The sequence below is a fragment of the Varroa jacobsoni genome, unplaced genomic scaffold (genome assembly GCF_002532875.2).
Source record: "Varroa jacobsoni isolate VJ856 unplaced genomic scaffold, vjacob_1.0 scaffold_1291, whole genome shotgun sequence".
In the NCBI taxonomy this organism is placed as follows: Eukaryota; Metazoa; Arthropoda; class Arachnida; order Mesostigmata; family Varroidae; genus Varroa; species Varroa jacobsoni.
In genome coordinates, this window is record NW_019214193.1 from 141708 (window position 1) to 157362 (window position 15655).

General features: G+C 41.8%; 1 long non-coding RNA gene across 1 annotated transcript in view; it reads left to right on the forward strand.

Annotated features, from left to right (window-relative positions):
* The window catches only part of LOC111268483 (uncharacterized), a 57258-nt gene that overhangs the window by 27542 nt on the left and 14061 nt on the right, over positions 1-15655 (forward strand). The window contains exon 2 of the long non-coding RNA XR_002685255.2: positions 8060-8186. This is a non-coding gene — a long non-coding RNA (uncharacterized LOC111268483). The remainder of the gene's footprint in view (positions 1-8059; positions 8187-15655) is intronic.

Sequence of the window (15655 nt, forward strand, 5' to 3'; positions counted from 1 at the left end):
CGAAAGTAAAGTGTGAGCTTGACAAAACAAATATGTTTGCATGTCTATAGAAAGGCAAAATAACTCACAAAACGTTAATGAACTGCGTATAAAGGGCGCGTTTAAAGCTTTAAAAAGAATGACACAGTGGCTATATAGGTAAACAACGGTTTTCGTTGAATTCCATGGCTGTATTACAGATTGCCGAACCCTATACTATGTAATTATCGTGTGAATCAACTGAGGAACAGGAATAACTTAGAAATTATACAAGGTTTCAACTGAAATGATACCTAATAATCTTCGATTATTTCGTAAGGCATAAACGGATGAATACACATTCATTTTGAAAAAACATCCACCGATTGCTTAAGCCTCTGATGAAAGCTCAAAAAGCCATAGCATATGTGCGCCAACATCATATACCCTAAATGATGTGCTTTTACTCCATTGTTGTATTCGAGAGACGTAATGCTGAATGTAACATTTAGATGACGCCTTTAACGTTGATTTCAACAGGTTATTTTTCTTATCTTCATTTGCCTTATTTGTGTGTATATTACTTGATATTCCTCTAAAAAATTTTGCCTTTTGTTGGTTGATTAAGGTACTCATTTAGGGTGGGACACCACTCGACTGATGGCCCACAGACCATTACATTTATATTTTTTAAACCGTGCAATGCGCTTTATCTCAATGTCCTCAATTTGCCCATCGCTTAATGGTTAACCGATCCGAACGAGTGTGCATTGAAAGGGATAGAGCTACTTGCTGATCGACGGTAGTTTTGCCGCCGCAGTACACGACAGCGGGTCTTTGCGGACGTCGTCTAAGCGTAGAGGCTGCTAGTTGGGCGGTCGGTGAGGAAACGACCTCATTCATTGTGGAAGTCCTGCTTGATGGCCGTCGTCTCTTTATTTCTGAGGAAGACTAAAGTCAGGAGCTCCTTTTGTTGGCCTATGACTTCGCCAGGGATACTCTGAGACTGCATATTCCAAAAGAACCGCAGCAGTAGAGTGATGCACGATAGATCATTGTCCAACAGCGGTGCTCTCTTCTCATGGTGGTTCCTTTCCTATCCATACTTGATCTGTGCCGCTTCCCTCGTCAACTCCCTTTGCTTGTAGCAAACAGAGGCGCCGCTGGCTCGTTCACGCTACAAGTGGCTTCTAGATAGGTGGAGTTCCCGGACGCTGAGCAGTCCATTTAAGTTCGGGCAGTTAGGCTTGACTTCGTGCGATCGTAGTTTGTCAGAGTGATGCTTTAGCAAGCGTCTTGATGAAAACTTTTGTGTGCGAGAGAGTCCTTATCAGGACAATTTTACAACATCGAGCGGTACTATGCGAGTCTTTTACCATTCTCCATTTTCAAACCTAAGCCATATTTTCAATTTCTTTTCGCTGCGCACTGAAGCGTATGAAACATGACAAAAAGATGCTCCCAAACGGACTAGATGGGGCTTAGCAGTAAACTTGTCAAACAAAACAAAGATGAACGACCATTTTCTGTATCCGTTGTGGGTAAACAGAGGGTTCAATAAATGCCGATGAAGTTTTTAACTTTCGTTGTTGTGAATGTGGAGGACAGGAAATCAGAATTGATTACATGATAATATCTTACACCCATTCCTTTTTGTGAATAGAAATTAATAATAATGCTTTGCTTATTTTGGTTCGGTGACAGCCAGTTCCCTATTGACACATCTTAAGGCCTTAGTGAATTGCAGGGCAACTTACTAACATATATAAGAACATTACTATTTACCATATGTAAAAACGGGCAGGTGTAGCAGGCCTTATGAACGTTGATGATGATTAAAGTGAGAGATCAACAGGACTAATTTAGTTTTTATCCGAAAGCTGTTATTATGTTTCCCTCTAGATTAGTTTATTATAATAAACATACGTTATTTCTAACCTAAGCATTTTACTAGATTAAAAAATAGAAAAAAAAAACTGGCATAACGCAACGCCTTGTAATTGTAAAACTCACTGGACTTATAATATTGGCTTCGATTGTGGATTCGACCATGACATAAAATCACTGAACGGACGGGTTTAAATGTACGAAATTAAAAGAGGGTCAATAGCGCGCTCTGTGTTTGCATAAGTAGCAATTATGAATTGCGTTCATTTCTGCCGATTTCGAAAAATCGTGATGATTCTGCCGCGCCTGCTGTCCTATTGCTCGTAACCGTCCAAACAAGAATCTTCTGTTTGTTGACGATAATTTTGTGTATACGTACACACACTGGCGCGAGTGTCCATTGCGGCCAGAGACGCCGATTGCGACGTTCCGTAAGTAAAACAGCGGTCGCGAGGTACAAATGTGTTCGTTCAAGATGCGAGAAGGGACCAAGTCGGGCCGCTGTCGCCGTATTTGGTCTGACATATTGCCGTTTTCGCGGAAGCTCCAAACCGACGGATTAACAGGCAGGCCTCTAGCTGGATAGCTCTGCGAACAGAAAGTATACGTGATTATAGGTAGGCTTGAAATCGGTCTACCGTTGTTTGAATGAACGTGAAGGGTTGACAGCACTAGATGGAAGCGTGTTTAACTAAACTTAGTTTTATGCCCATAGTACAAAAAACAGGATAAACTTTATCTCCGACTGCATCGCAAATTATATGGTGAGCATAAGAACTTCAAAAACTATGTAAAACCCGGTTAGAACTTTGTGTTTAATATTTACTATGGCATAACGTGCATCTGCTCCGGTCTTGATTAAAGCGTATGCACAGTAATGACAAATATTGGGCAACTTCCTGCATATAGATAGACAAGTATATCTGTCCCATGTGGCATTTGTCGAAATAAAGGCGGTCTACATACCCACAGTTGTTGCAGCGTTTACATGAGGCTTGTTGGCCTTAACCAACTTGTACTACGCACGAAGCAGAATCGCTTATTGCATCTACCGCTTCTTTCACTCGTTTCCGTTCTGCCATTTGTTCATTATCAACACCAGCTGATAACATGAATCCTTTTGATGCGGCTGTTTTTTATACTCGCCTTACGTGGAATCTCTGATAGGGGGCGAACGACTTCTTTCAAGTAACAAAATGTTCGCGGGACCTCTTCAAGGCGTTTAGGGGTACGAATGCAAACCCCGCTGAATTCGTTGGCGACTACTTCTTCCATACGAGTTGATTGATTGATTGATTGATTGATTGATGAATTACAAGAGAAAAGCTTATTACTATGGTTGCCTTTGTTCGGGGTTTGTTATAGGCATTGTTTTTCGTTCGAGGATGTTTACAGACTTTCATAATCATTTATCTGTGATTTGTGAAATGATATTGATCAGTGTGGTGATAACGTACAAGCACATCAATACCTTAATATGTTGTTTGAAGTACACTTTGCAAAAACACTTAGAAAATAAAGAACAATAGAATTCTAGTAGACTCTATAGAACGGATGTAAGCTTTTAAAACTAGCTCTTGCACCATCCTTTCTTCTATATACATAAAAAAAAACAGTTCAAACATAATAATATTAATAGATAAATACACATATACGGCTGTATGGGCGTAGAGCAAATATATACATATAGAAGGCGCTCGTTTCCGGCAGCCAACGATAACACTAAGCCGGCCTGCTTCATTTTGTTGGCTTGTTGTACAGTTTGACGCGTAATACATATCTCTGCATAACTGATACGGCCACAACATATTGTGATCTGTTTATGTTTATTCTATGTGCCTAAAGGTAAACAAGAATGATCGTCTAGTTGATCCAACCAAAGAAACATCGTGCATTGTCAACATTTGTTAGCAAGCTGCCAAGACATTGCGGGACAGGTGTGGCTTGCAGGACTAGAACTCTATGATTGAAAGTAAAACTTAAAAGTGCTACTAAATTTAGAAATGGCATTTCGATCTACACTATGTGTTTCCCATGATTTTTTAAAATTCGTCAAGGATCTCTTTAACGTTTTTTTAAAAGGAGAGCGATTGTCAGATAGGCTTACACCTTCTAGCTATCAAGTCTCTAGCGTACGCAGGGCAAATGTAGCGGGCAATTTCCGCAGTTCACATTAAAGAAAAATGCTGTTTTCTCAGCCATTTGACGTGTCTATGTTTCCAAGTGCAAAGCAAGGCTAGAACGAACAATTTCAAGGGTCCTTAATGATTTATAAGAGTTGCTTGTCGTTAAGCAGAAAATGTTTTTGTATATGTATATTGATTTACCTGCAGTCAGAATTGGTAACCTGGCAGCGTATCACGCTGAGGATACCGCGCATTGATTATCGGGCAAAAAGGGATTAATGAACTAATCAGCAGTAGTGTTGCACACCATTCAACAGGAAGGACCTGATAATTTTTTAAGGAGCCTATAAGAAGGTCGTTTAATGTATCAGACGGAGCAAGGGTGTACGGTGGATGACCGCTCTTTGAGGCCCAAAGGGGCGCTACGTTAGGCGCTGAGACAGGCGGACAATGAAAACACGAAGTTTTTTGTACAATTGTAGCTTAGAACATTCAAATGTCCTCCTGAAATGAAGAATAGCTATGAGTCAGTCAGCTTTTGTATTGAGGGTCGTCGCTCGTTTCACTAGTGATAGTATTTAGAAGTCGGCTAGAAGCGAAGGCACCGTATGCCGGCCAACTGAAATGGCGCTAAACCGGAGCTGTTTGTATCGCCGGTAGTGGGCCGCGTTAACGCGGCTATGTAATGTCTATGGTCATTGTCGGCCCACAGTGCAACCCGAGTCGAATGTGTTCTTGTATGCGAAGGACGGCTTAATTGGCCAGCAGCTGTCCCACAGGCACGGCAATCGTCTAAGCTTCATCAAGCATCTAAGCCAGCAATATCGTTCAAGCTAACAACTCACTATATAATAAGGTTCGGCCTAACACCCTCCAGTGTAATATATTGATGCCCAAACTATTTCTATTCACAGTTACGCTTTCACGAACTTACTTTTAGGCAATTCGAAACAAATTATTTCTTTAGTAACTGTTCTCGTATCTCCATAAACGTTTCAACGGCGAACCGTGTTCCTTTATGGCCGTATTCCTTTTATTATGTATAATTATATACTGTTTCAATGAAATATAACTAGGTATTTCGTTGTTGTAAGTTGTCGTGTTGGTACATTGACCTTATTATTTTTTTTTGTAGGGTACATCATTGGCATTATCGCCACCATATGGACGTTGCACGTTTCGTGTCAACTAGTAGTCACGCTGTGTCGTTCTTATTATATAGATACGTCATATATCAACCCTTAAAAGAAAATTGTCATTTACATATATGGGGCAACAGTTGTCTCCTTAAAGACATCAGAATCTTTGTCCTCAAAAACGGCCTCAAATATATCATAGTACTCTAACAAGCAATAAGACTGCTAACCAAGGCAGTCGAATTTGGCTCTAAAATAGACAAGTTACAAAAACCCAACCAGCCAAGGTGTACGTCTCTTTAGGTCAATGACGTATAAAACGTGGTATTGGCCATGTAGCATTATTTAGCTTACATTTATTTCAGGCAGTCCTGTTCAATAGGGCAACGTCACAACGTTTAGATCGTACGCAGTCTCTACCACTAGAGATTTTTGTCGTAGACTTGTCGTTGTGAATGAACTGTTTTCTGTTTTGGTGATGATATGCAAAGTCTGGTTGAAGACGCGTCCTTCTGCAGGGCAGAAAATTTCAGTAGACAGGGCCAGCTAACACGTAAGTTCCCCATTGCAAATATAGCATTTTAACTGAAGGCCCTTCCGGGAAATGATATATTAGTTAGTCTTCGTTGCACGCGAGATAGCGAAGAGTGCTCCTTCGGGGCCTTTGCGGTGGTAAAGAGGAGCTAGGGGACTAGAAGGTTTCTTCGCGGTCTTTTCGAAACGAGCTTGCCAATATATAAACTCTGGCATTCTAGTTAGTCCTGCGATAGTCTCTAGTCGTTAAGAAGAAGTGTCCGTACGGAGGATCGCTCTAAAGGCTGATGCCTATGGCCCGCAGTAGTAGTTGACGGAGCGCGAAAAGGATGTCTCTTGTGCGCTCTTCCCTCACCCTATGACGATTGCCCGGCTGAGCTTGCTGCTCTTGCTTCAGCTGCTGCTGCTTCTGCTTTTGCTGAAGGAAACGATCTCCTAGGCCCGGGACTAGGTCCAAAGGATCTGAGTCTGCGCCTTACGCGGGAAAGGAAATAGTAGAGTAGAGGGGAAAGGGAGAAAGAGAAGGGTGGGAAATCTGCAAGGAGTAGGATCAGGACGACATGTTTGCACGCGGACCGGTGTATGGTTGGCGCGCGGAAGATGGCCAGGATAGGTTCCTAACTGCTGCTGAAGGAGTTAGGGTTCAGTCAATCAATAATGTGAGGAAAATACGTCGATGCATCCTTTATGGGCTTATGAACGAGAGCGGAAGAAAGGAAACTCGCGTCCAGCTATTACCTTCAATATGCCAACCTTTTAACGCCCATTTTGTAGAGATAAGACGCCCACACATAAAAAATGGAGTAGGGCCTGGCCAAAACAAATCAGGAAAACAACAACCCTATCAAAGCGGGGGGCAGTAAATATTTCTGTACACATGAGAACTACTTTTTGGGAAAAGGATCGTTACCGAACTTTACATTTCTTCTGAAAAGCTTCTTTTCGACATCAGTATGTATTGTCTATAGTTTAGTACGGAATTGCAATTTATCATTAGTATGCATGACGATATTAATATTGGAATGAGACAAAGAGAAGGAACGTGTGTTCGGATACCTAACGACATCTACATATGTAGATGATTAGTACACGAGAGCCAATCGAAGCTAGGATGCCATCGGCCAGTTACAATCAGCTGCATGGCATTATCTAAATCATCTTGTACTAATGAATCTTACCGATAACCTTTTTATGGCCTAGAACCCTGTGAAATAGCCACGATTCCTTGTGTCGATGGCACTAAGATCTACCTCTTTAGCTTAGATGATTTAGATTATAGCCTCACATCTATGTCGTTGCAACGGCTAGTTTTTGTAGCCATCTGTGATGATAGCGCAAACAGGAAGTAGACCTGCAATCGTGTACCATAAAAGTCTTGGAAATGGAATTGCCCTCAGTAGACTTTTTGTGCCCAAGCTAAGATATAGAGGACCTATTACATCTGACACAGGCTCAAGATAAGTTATTCCAGGTCTATATCAATCTAAAAAAGTGGGTTGTAAACGATAGGTGAAAGCTTACGTGAACTATGATGGGAAGCTATAACAGAATATATAACAACATTAAATATAATAAACAAGATAGCAGTTCATAGTTGAACAACATCGAATAATGATGCACTATTTTGCCTTTCGTCTAGTTTGCTAAAAAAGTATTGCAATAGCTATTGATTTGATGGTATGATTGGCGTCTTTTGTCCGCTACATTTATCCTGAATGATCGTTGTTGCAATGGCGGCTCCCTGTAATCAATCAGATCGGGTCGGATCATGAGATCAAGAGTTTCCATCGACCAAGTTGCTCATTGGCCTGAGCTCGCAAACCGTTACGATGCTCCCACTTATGACCAGACAAAACAATCTGAGCTAAAACTAGGCACAATGCATTGTTTGCAGTCATTGAACAGTCCGTATAGACCTAAAATAGCCAATTCACTTAATCGAACTATGCGAGTACGTACATATAGTCGCGCTTTATTTATTAATTTGAGCCCATTGCGGATATGGCATATCACATATCACAGAACGCAGCTTTCAATGAATGAAATCCAGAAAAAAAATTGAAAAATATTTGTGTGTAAATTGCCAGTTTGTATCTTTCTTTGATACTCTCTATTTTATCGTTCCTGCCCTTTCTGTTCAGTTCATTCATAGACCTCTAGAAAAAATAAAAACGGTTGTCCTTGGCAAAATTTCCATTATTTTGTCAAAACATGGTCACCCCTGGTAACAATTAAATCATGTGCGGCAGCCCACTCTTTGAAGAAATAAATCACTCTGTAGTCAAACCCTCGTTGTTCAATAATGAACGTTGTCCACGTATATGTGCCCGAACAATCATAGCGCTTTTTGCCCCTAATCAAGCCTAACTATATCGACGCGACCTACTGCTGCTACTAATGCTGCTGATACCTTTGCAGATGCTGGTTGATCACAGGGAGTTGTTGATTACATGGAGTTTTCGTTATCCATCAAAAGAACCTTTTTCCGCCCTCGTACACACAAACCGGTTCCATCCGAGCTGCCCAGAAAGTTCCGTCAAAGGAGGTATACCCAGTTCCTATACATGTTTATTGGTACCTGCTGATCAGGTTCATTTAGTTACTTACCTACTAGCCTACCCTTTAATGTCAAAAATGTGACCAAATCTGCTGCCGACATCTCTATCAAATTACCGCTACTACTACTAGTACGCCGTTTTTAAAGTGAACGGTCGCCAGCGCCGCTTCCAGCAATATACAGTCAGAGTCAGCAGTGGCCCTACCCCAGTGGGTCAGTGCGTCTTCCTGTAAACAGAAGTGTCAGTATGGCTCATAATTCGTTCGTTTGCCTTACGGGCTACCTGCCTGGCGGTAGCTGGCGGCCAACCCATTCGTCTGAGCGCGCAAAGCATTGTAAGCGGTTATTTGACGAAAGGTCGGAGGTGCCAAGCAGGAATAGACAAGGCGAAGCGCGTATTGACTGGAGGTTCGATCGTATTGACACACAACCTATTGCTTAGAAATGGGATAGATGGGGCAAATTGGGGTATGGATCAATGCGAGATAGCTGGCTGGCTGCCTTTTTAGTTAAAATGCAAAAGCAGCAGGGCGTGGGCGGCGGAAAAACCAAACCATTCTGAATTCTTCAGGTGATGGCATCCGGGACCAAAGAGCTCGATCTTCGGCACTGGATATCCTTGCATTCCTTTTTCATCTTCTTCTTCACCTTCTTGGTTTGTCGAGATGATGACTGAAGTCGGTTGGCTTTTGAACGACCGGGTGGTCCCGTCGTTCCGGCAACCGCACTCCCAGTACCGCTTTTACTACTGCACTCTCTCACGTGAAATCTCTCAAAAGTTTACAATTCGAAGTGAATAACAATGGCTAGTGTTTGCTTTAAGCCTTTAGTCTTGCCCTTCTTAAGGTCGGCCTATCTGCCTTTCCTGCCGCTCGATATCGCGCAGTACCCCTCTGCCTTTTCGATTCCACTCCCTAACCAAACACTCACCCACCGAGCGGACGAACAGCCAAATATATATTCTATCGTCATTGCCCTATTTGGAGTTTGGAGAGTTCCAATCAACCTCTCTAAACGTCCTCGTGGTCGTGCCACTAAGTTTTCTTCAACGTCGCCGCTTCCGACATATCCTCCAGCTCTGCCGTCCCATGACCGCCTTTTTCTGCCTTTTCTGGGCTCTTCCATCATCCAAAATCCGTACATCTAGCTCTTAATGGCCAAGAAAAAACCCAGAATGGGAGACTCGACGAATGATGTAAGGACAAGTATGGGGGAAAGTTCCAGATTTGAATTATCAGATATAAAGACTACGCACGAAAAGAAAGTATCGCGAAAGCTAAAAGAAAACGATCAGACTGCCCGAAGCATTGGAGAAGGCGCGCTGGTATCGACGTCGCTAGAGTTCCGCCCGAGTCCTGTTACCCTTTCTTTATTCAAGCGCACAGAAGGGTTTAGAGGGTCGTGGCTGAACCATTACTGTCCATTTTCCGCTTTTTTTGATGAGTTTTAGTGCTCTGCCTCGAGCGAGGCCATAGACGTCTATAAAATATCACAATAGCAAACCTGGAGCAGCGTAGCCGCAGCTAATCAAGTCCCGCTCGCTCGTCTTCTTGTCCCGTTCTTTTTCCTGCTACCCTTTACTATCCACCGCTGTAGTTTGTGCGCGTCATTCGTGACTTGTTGCTTTACGTCCTACCGCTCGGTTTCTGCGGGAGCAGAGGCAGTCGCTGTTGCTTTAGGTTGTGCATCGCGTTCGTTCATCTATCTTTTGACGTGGCAGCTGTCTCGTCCATCAAGTTAGGAGATTCTTACAACTACTGGTAACAATAACGCCACGGTCGCTATGACGGCTAGCCATAGCCTATCTATTGATTCTTTTCCCTCATGGACACTTCACTGCTCGGCTATCGCTCTGAGCTAGACTAATGCATTCAGCAAAAAAAATCTATAGGACAATCAAACTAAACAATGATCTTGTTTAATAGTAAAAAAACCGATAGGCTATGCCAGTACTATCGATGACGCTATAAGCTGCTGCAAAGCACACTAGGGATGTCAAGGCATGTACACTGGCAAAAAAAAACGATCGACCTCCGTTCAGAATGGAAAATCCGCGAAGTTCTCGATCTGACTCGGACTTTTGAGCCTTTAGGAGAATGAAGCTTAAACATTTCAAGTAAATGTCATGCGATTTTACGACAAGTATTACATTTGTTTACTATAGTACCCAGTCCGTACACGAGGCTCCCTCGTATGTCACAAATGGCAATGATTATTGTACTATCGTATTTTCCAACGTACTGACTATCTGTGACTAATCGAAATAGTATGGGCAATACCGCTTTTGTAAAAACTGCCGCGTCCCAAAGTAGACACTGCTGAAGCAAAACACTCCTGTCAATGTATAAATCAACCTTGAACAATACAAGTTTCCGTTTGACTATATACCTTGTTATTATACAAGATTCGTAAAGCATCCTGAGCTACAGTTCAGACAACTATGTCATTTCCTGCCAAATCTATACGCAAGGAAACATCAAGCAAGCAAGCAAGGTGGACGAAATTCAAATGGTTTGAATTTAGTGGTTAAAAATGTTCAGGAACGACAGTGCATGCAGATAGACTGGAATACAGGAAAAAATTGGTCTAAGATAATTTTTTGGACGAATGTTGTTTTCGGAATGTTTTTTTTCCTATACATATAACCGTATCGATTTACGTTTGAATTGTAGCTATGTACCCGTTTCCTAGCGTTTTTAGTTGGCGTCCTTAATTCCTATGGGATGATGAGCCTAAGCAATAAAATAGGATACGCACTAGAGGGGTGCAGGTGGAACCTCATAGTTCTTGTACGATAATTCTTTTTTCGATGCCGGCCTTGTTTCTATCGAGCAGAATCCTCTTGCTGAAGTCAGCTGTTGATCGGCCAGAGCTTTCACCGCCAATTTGCTAGCTGCAATCTACACGGACGCTGAACTGTGCACCTGGCCTAGTTTAGACTCTAGAACTTGATAGCGTGTCTGATTTATAATGGCCTTTTTATGCAAACAGGACAATACCGCCCTTTCCTCATTTGCTGGGACTCCGGAAGCTACTATTGATTGCTGCTAATTGTTTTTCTAGGCTACACGTTAGCTAGCCGGACAAGTTCTCATAGGAGAATTTGTACGAGGTATGAGGAAAGCAGCAAGCCATCAAAACGTCTTCAGCTGGCCGTCGTTCTAACGCTGCACCTCATCCATAGCCCTTAGAGTGATTTATGGACCGCTTTTCGAATCTGCATAAGAAAGAAGAAAGCTCTTGTTCCCGTATCTGACATATACGCGACGCGAATACGCGTCATCGTTTTCTTCTCTTCTCTACTGATTGTGCCATTCTACAGGGGCAATGCCACAAAAAGGTGCATAGCTGTTTTGCTGCCTGCCCTTCGGTAGCGGTCTAAATATAATTAGCCTAAAAATATCACTGGTAAGTTGACGTCCTGCGTTACGCTCGTCACGCTCACGTAGGTACATGAAAAAATAGTGAAACTCGTTCGAAATCATACCACCCTTTTAATTGTCATGGATGACTATTGTTTATAGCTAAAGTAAATGTGAAACATGCGATTGATTCCTGTACGCCAGCGGCACGTATCATTACATGATACATCTCAGAAACGTTTGCTTGGACGTTCGCAAAAATGGCGGAAATGTCATGGTAAACTGTCGAATCGCTCGTTCTTTGTGATCTGTTGTCGCTGAAGTTGTAAATTAATGGGAAGACTCTGTACGAGTGCAAATGAGAATATATTCGCAAATCATTACGGCGCGCGACTGCTTTACCTTACTAGTGACACAGAACAGAACTTCGAATACAAAGCATTTGTAAGGTACACTTAGCTTAGAAACCTGGTCTATTTAGACATATGGGACGGTTCCTATGTATGTATGTAACAGAGATAGTGGCAAGGCAGTAACGTTGTCTAGATGGTGCTTCTATGATATATGGAATGAAGCGACTGCTTTTACTAGCCGGATCCTGAACGAACGCTTAATTTAATTAATATAGCACAGGGAAATAGTTAACGATAATCCATGATAATAAATGGCCCATTTACAGTTCTAGAGTTAGAACGAACAACCGGAAATTGCGATCCGGGAATTTGCATAGGACCCTGTAGTGTCTAAGAAGGTCCTGTAGTGACCTATCTTGCCACATGTTTGTTTCGCATGGCTCGGCCTACTAGCATGCCTGAAATCGGAAAAGGCAGTCATGTCCAATATGACGACGACCGGCGAATAATCCCAAGTGTCGAGAAGTATAAACTAAAGCTATATCGTTACGGTATGGAGAACCCTTATTAGAGATTTGAGATATGACTGTTAGATCACGGTAAAGAACACAGGTATCTTTTCGTTCTTATTACACGGCGCAACCCTAATTGACAAGGATCGATAAGTTTGAGAAGAGGCGCAAAACAGAAATTTAAAAAAAAATGACCATTGCATATGCACTCTGAATACAAAAATACATAGTATATATTAGTGTTCAAGCACGATGAAGTAACGAATGCTACTACATTTGTGAAAGATTTGAGACCAACTTGAACCATGATCGTAACTTCGTCCACTTTTCGCCGCCTACCGATACGATTTCCACTTAAACTTGTATAATTAGGTTTAGATATTCGGTAGTAGATATTTTAGAAGAATATAGCAGAAGATATATAACTTGTAAAAAAAACTGTTGTAAACAGTCCAACCAACCAATGATGGTGGTTTAGAAAGTTAAATAGAAAATGTTTATCTTGGGTTGAAGCAATGATTCTACCGAAATATGCAATAGAACAGCGCGGAATCATACTGATAAGAGCCTATTATACGTAAGTGAATCAAGAACGATCGAAAAGTCTGCCCTGAGCTCAGAACAATTTTGCCCTCCTTTTAGGGAAAAACCCTTTTTTCCCCTTGACAAAAACATTTTGGCCTGTTTTATGTATAACTAGGTATCTTTTAGTGTAATTCTATGATTTTTCTATGAGGTTGTGCAATCGTTATGATTTTTTTTTTTTTTTTTTTTTGAGAAAAAAGATCGAACTACTAATACCGATAGCAATAGAGTGGATAGTAGTCATAAATTGACACCTGAATAATTTGTTCTACAATCGTAGCTCATACGCACACGAAACGCACACTTGTAAATCAGACGAATCCACTGTTCTGCCCAAATAAATTCTCATAATAAGCGCCGTATATTGCTTTGTATGTACATATTCATTCCTTGGAACCTGAATAGAAAGGCACGCTCCGAAACGCCAAGATAATCAACAGTGTATTTTATATTTCCTCTACTATTCATTAGTCCTAGAAGCAGGTTCCCTATCGTTTACACGTTATGGTATATAGCGCCTATTTTTCGTTCGTCAGTAACCGCGTACCAAGTCGGAATAGATCGTCAAATTTAGGTGATCAGGAGAACTTATAGACAAGGTGGGGGTGGGGGGGGAGGTCGTCAGCTTCGGAAACATTGGAAAATAGCTGATCTCCGCTCATATGTCAACGACGAAACTTCTGCTTCTGCAATCATGACTTTGAATCGGTTTTGCTCCAGTAAAAAGTTCAGCGCATACGCACATGTTTGCCAAGGCAAATAGTCCGCCAAGGTATGTTTAAATTTATCCTGAACATTTGCTTTGTGTACCTACTTGTCTGACGTGGCAGATATAATTTTTATCACGCAACACAAACACACATTTATACACATATTAACATGAATAACACGGTGCAACATGTCTGCCTGAGTCGAATATTTTCCTGTAGGGGGGCGCTTGAACTGTTACGAATTAGGTTTAAGAATTAAGCCAGTTATAAGAAGAAGAAATAAGCCAGAATACAACAATTAGATACGTTACTTAGCACAGCAGCACGGCGAGATGCTGCTGCTATCGTCATTACTTAAACAATGAAATCTTCTATTTAGACGGTTTCGCGAATACGTTCTCCACGAACCCACGTTGCGTTTCATGTTTTTGTGGTTCATGTATATGAACCATAAAAAATGTAGGCAAATATAATAGGCACATAAACAATACACACTATCAGTATCTTAGCAAGAGGTTTGTCGGCGGGTTTCGGCGCAGCTCGGACTCAAGCAACACCGTCTGGTCCATTGACGGCTTTAGTCATACAGAACGACTTTTGGGATTGTCAATCTACGCCGTCCTCCTAAACAACGACAATGTTTTTAACAACGAGAGAAGGAAATCTCGAAGATTTCTTTTTCCGAGAATTACCCACTTTAGCGAAACAAGTGCTCTTGCATCTATCTTCAAAAATCAGACAGAGCCCACTCGCGTTCATCGCAATTGTATTAATGCCTAGTCCCGTTCGACGTCTTCGAAAGTCTCATTCAGTGAATGAGCTATCGGGTGACGACCAGCTGACAAAATGAGCAGAAATCGACGTTGGAGGCACGTAAGGTGTGACAGCCAGAAATGCTAGCGGTCTGGAATTAATGGCAATAAGAAGCTTATGAAAAGGCAACTTCAAAGTGTTCAATACATTATACAGATAATACAGCTTATAAAAAATCCCCCCAAGGTACTCTTGGAACATTAAGCTGTCACTTGATGCTACCTTAACTGAACGTATCCTGCACCGTTTGCTTTTGTTTTTAGAAAAAGCTACCCGACGGTTTTGCGATTCAGCGAATATTATCTGAGCTTGTTTCCTTAATGATGCCGTGATGGGCAATAAAGCACTGTAATTCTGGAAAAATGGTGACGCGCTCGAGTCTTCAAGCAAAGTAAAGAACATTACTCCTCTAATAAAACCCATGCGGGCAGACCAGTCTAGAAATCCCTCTCCCTTTCCAGTTATCGAGCGGACACGGAGCGGCCCTCATCTAATCGACCCAATGACTTGAAGAACCTTAAACTACGAAAAGTTTTTCAAAGGGGAGAAACATCTCGATTGTTTCAGCAGGTCCTTTCAAACCTGCCCAGCATAAAACAACCACGAGTTTCGCTCTTATCAAAGTAACGTACTCGCAACATCCAAAAATGCTTGCAGTTAGTGACGATGGCTCTGTGCTGTCCGAGGCACGATGACGCACCCTATCATCACGGAATGCGCATTACGGATTATATGCGAAGTCACTAAATCTCAGCCCAAAATTATTGACTGTCGCACGCGTTCTCAGCCTTTTACAAGTGGAAGCTTGCTACTGCCTGTCTCCAACTGGACTTCATTCACAGCGGGAAAAGGAACACTTTTTTTCCCACCAAGATGATAAGTACACCATTCGTAACTTGGTGTTCGATGTGTAATATATTAGGAGTAAACAATCCTGAGATCTACTACTGGACAGTAAGGTAGCCGAATTTTTTGCTTTTAATATATGGAGTTATTGACTCGGACGCGTTACCTCGAACAATTGTTCCTTATGAAAACATTTACCATTATGTTTACCACATTAGGGAAAACAGGCTTGTCCAAACAAAGAGTTTTCTTTTTTCTGAACGGTGAAGATATTCC